This window comes from Manihot esculenta, chromosome 7 (genome assembly GCF_001659605.2).
Source record: "Manihot esculenta cultivar AM560-2 chromosome 7, M.esculenta_v8, whole genome shotgun sequence".
Lineage (NCBI taxonomy): Eukaryota > Viridiplantae > Streptophyta > Magnoliopsida > Malpighiales > Euphorbiaceae > Manihot > Manihot esculenta.
In genome coordinates, this window is record NC_035167.2 from 4,686,996 (window position 1) to 4,691,504 (window position 4,509).

Sequence of the window (4,509 nt, forward strand, 5' to 3'; positions counted from 1 at the left end):
AAAAATTAATAAAAAATTATATGTCTTAAATATATGTTAAAAAAATAAAATGAATAAAAATTATGTGACAAAAAAAATCTCCCACTAATTTCCCATTAATTATTTTTGAATGACTAAAATAGTCTTAAATGTATAGTATTTTTTTATTTTTAAATTTCATCAAATTAATACTTATATTTTTTAATATTTTAAAAATAAATAGTTTAACATCTATATTTTAACTTTTTTAAATTGACAAATACCTTTTTTTTTGAAGGGTTTTAATTTGATAAAGTTAAAATATAGAAATTAAAATATTAAATTTTAAAAATATAATATATATTAATTTTGATATAACTCGTAAAAGTAAATCTTACCTCTATAATATTAAATAATTCGTATGATATAATTTTAAAAGTAATAAAATATCAAGATCTATATACTAAAAAGCTGCTAATTTGGCAACTTTTTAAACTTGATAAATAATAATAATAATAAAATAATAATAATGTGATTTAGTGATAACTCAATCACCTATATAAATTTATATAAAAATAAATTAATAATTAATATTTTGACTGCACTCTCTCTAAAAATTAATATAATATCAGAATTTGATTCAAGTTGTGGATTTCAGCCATCTATAAGATCAGTGTTAACGGCTGACTTCGTTATACTTATGCAGACAACCACGACAAAGAAAACGTACCAAAACAGCAAATACAAATTGCAACACATATAATCACACCAACATTAATTTTAGGATTGGAACACATCCACATTGGTCTCATATCTAGACTGCCAACCAAGTTCTAAGCATGTCCATGTCTTTTCTGAACCACAAATTCAGAGGCACAGTTGATCCATGTTGCAGTGTGTTACCAATGCTTCCATATATTTGTCAAGATCACAGCACCATATATGTTTGAACAGTGTCTTCATTAAATTTACCCATCAAAAGTAGATTCAGATTCTTGATGGGTTAACTTTCAAACATAAACAAACATGTCAACCTTGTAAACAGATTGTCTGGCCATGTGAATATATAACCAAGTCACATACTTTCCCTTGTACCCATCAAAAATTTGCATTCAGTATTTTAGAATCTAAAGGTTTCTTCCTTTATTTTCCTCTCAACTTTCAGTTCTTATAGAATAAAAATATGATCAGTACCAAGAAACTTCTGAAATTAGCCAGGAAATGGCAGAAGATGGCTGCTATCAGGCGAAGAAGAATCATGTCGTCACAAAACATAGGAAGTATAGATACTTCATTGATAGCTGAGAAAGGCCATTTTGTTGTGTACTCTGCAGATCAAAAACGATTCCTTCTTTCCCTAGAATATCTTAACAATGAAATCATCAGAGAGCTATTCAACATGGCAGAAGAAGAGTTTGGATTGCAAAGTGAGGGGCCACTCACACTACCTTGTGATGCAGACCTTATAGAATATGCAATTGCTCTGATCAGACAGAATGCCTCTAAAGATGTAGAGAGAGCAGTGCTGGTGTCCATAGCTAGCAGTTGCTGTTCATCATCTTTCCCTTTCCAGCATCATGCAACAAGACATCAATTACCAATTTGCAGCTGCTAAAGAGTCGCAATTAGATTTGTAAGGATGCATATTCAATTGTAAATTCATATTTTTCATAAAAAATGCAAAATTTTTGTTCCTGCCCAATTATTGTCACTACCCATAATTTTCAAATCACAAAAGATGATATGTTGTGTCCAACTAATCAACCTACACGCATCATTTTTGACATATGAGAATCAGTTTCAAATGCATAACAAGAGATTATGAACCAAAATTGAAGGCTGAGTTACCATTGATACAATTTTCCCAAGAAAATCACTGACACCCCCTTATATATTATTGTTAAATAATAACTAGAATATCCCAACCCCATCAAAGTCAAAAACTCAGGATACAGTCCCTCCTTTGACTCTTTGCAGCGACAGAAGCAGGCATTAAGACATTACTTCAATCCGTCATTAGAAGCTATTCATCAAGCGAATGCCTTCAATGAAATTGAAAATACTATCAACACCTTGACTCATCATTCTGCTAATTTATAGGAGAAAGCAAGCCTGCAAAAGCTTATTTTATTGAGTACTCCTAGCTTTGACCACTGCAGAGAGAACCCAAGCTCAAAGAACATCTTTTTTCAAGAAGTCTAGAAAGCTGAATAAATGTCCAGCTCAAGTACAGAACTGCTCCATTCTTCAGTGGCTGAGCTTTCCAAGATATCTAAGGAAGAGGAAGAACTAAATTCAGAATGATTTCCAGGAAAGAAAAGCTGTTTGAGCATAAGAAGTTCACTGAACTTCAGTTGGATAAGACAAAGGAAATGGTATCCAATAAAATGGCATAACAGAATTAGGGAGATCAAGAAAGCAGATGAAAACTGGTATAAGGCAAAATAAAAGCTAGCTTTGGCCAACGCAAGTTGGAAATCAAAGAATGCTTATACTAAGGGATAATTAAGTAATAACCTTTCCTGTCAGAATCTTATTCTTGTTCTCTCTACTCTAAAATTCTTTCAATTTTTTCTAGACAAATATATTCATAACCCCTACCTAAAAATTCTTTGAACAGTTGCAATTAAATTCAAGAACAATGCATAGGGATTGACACAATTTAATAGAATTCTCAATTTTAAAATTAAGAATTTTGTAAAAATTTAACAAATAAAACACAAATATTGGTAGTTGATTGCTTGTTTCTATATGTTGGAGATTGAAAGACAATGAACAGCAGCTAGCTATGGATATCAATAATGCTTTTTCCACATCTTGACTCTAAGAGCTCTTAATCGCAAGGCAAAGTAAGAGGTCCTTTGCTTGTCAACCCAAACTCTTCTTCTGCCATATAGCTTGGCAACAAATTTCCAAGACAAAAAAACTGAAATAATATTCATTAATTATATTAAAATTTAAGAACTAAATATAATTTATCCTAAAAAAACCTCATTCTAACTTTTTGCACATGTATAAATAGCTAAAATATTCAATACTTTATTGCTTTCGAAATTATAAAAGAGTGCTCTATAATTTCAGTTAATAGATTAGGAAGTGTAATTAGATTAGGAAAATGATTTTGAAATAATGTAGAGTTGTGAATATGTGGTCAGTTAATAGTTAATTAAATATCATAATAAATAGTTTTTTATAAATTATTTTTTTAATTATTAAATAATAGTGTTTTAACTAAATTAAAATACTGAATATAATTTTAAAATTAATTATTGAACAGAAAATAATAGACATTTTTTAAAGATATTTATTTATGGTATTTTTTAAAAATTGAGAGGTTATATGGGGTTTACAAAATTTATCCAAAATATTGCAGCATATCAAACAGGGAGCTCTGCCTCTCCTCCTCCCTGTGCACTGAAGATGCATGATCATAAGCTCCTTCAACAGGCATAGGCTGATTTGAAGAGCTAGGTTGAGCATCAAATTCTCTAGTACTTTTCTCAGCAGCTGCAGGTTCGAGTAAAGGACTGGGTTCCTCAGCTATCACTAAAAGATAACCATTCATGTCGGCCGTCACCATGTAGTTAATATCAGAAACTTGATTCCCACATCCAAATACGGGTTCCTCAGCTGGAACATAAAGATGATCATTCATGGTGGTCGTCTGGATGCTGTTAATATCCCAAACTTGATCCCCACGTCCATGGATGAGTTCCTGACCAGTTGGCATTAAAAGAAGATCATTCATGGAGGACGTCTGCATGGAGTTAATATTCCAAACTTGATCCCCACGTCCATAGATGGGTTGAAAGCCATTGCTATAATGAGAAGGAGGTTGACAGATTTGGATTGGTTGCACATTATAGGCAAAGTTGTTGTTGAATGTGTTGTTCATTGGCGGAGGATCATTGTCAACGTTATCCAAGATTGGCTGAGGAGGATCAGACCAAAGAGGAGGAAGCAAATAAGACCCATAACCATTCTCGTATTCTTCGGAAATCATCAAAGAATTATCACACAGTAGAGGTTGTGCAGTGGAAACATCATCAGCTTTTGGAATTTCTGTTTCAGCAATATTTACAGTTCCAAACTTGTTTTTCTTGTCTTCTGCTTTGTTGTTGTAGATCTTGCATAGAACCCATTCATCCAACTAACCCACAAAAAATATAAACAAGTAAAAATTGTTTTTTTTTTTCTAGTTAAGATAATTTATCTATTGATTAGTTAACATAATTTATCTATAATTACAAGAATTTTTAAATTGAAAATCTCATTAATCATTCAGCTAAAGAAAAATATATTATAATATTTTTAAAATTTTAAAAAATTTAATAATTAATGACTCTAATAATTTAGTTTCAATGGGACTAAATGATAGTTTTTTTTTTTAATAATTAATGAATGAATAAAATGTTAAAACTATATAAAAAATTAATTAATAAAATTTTTAAAATTTGGAAGATGTTTTAATATATTTTATAAAATCTTTGAACAAACTAATGAAATGAACTAAATAATAAATTTTTTTAAAGAAAAAAAATGATGAATACC

The 4,509-nt window shown here is 30.2% G+C and overlaps 1 long non-coding RNA gene across 1 annotated transcript; it reads right to left on the reverse strand.

The window, feature by feature from the left end:
- Positions 1–1,010: 1,010 nt before the first annotated feature.
- On the reverse strand, positions 1,011–2,443 carry LOC122724048. Its single transcript, XR_006351236.1, has 3 exons — positions 1,407–2,443; positions 1,153–1,315; positions 1,011–1,046 (listed from the first exon to the last, which is right to left on the reverse strand). It is a non-coding gene; the product is annotated as an uncharacterized LOC122724048 (long non-coding RNA).
- Between the last annotated feature and the right edge of the window lie 2,066 nt (positions 2,444–4,509).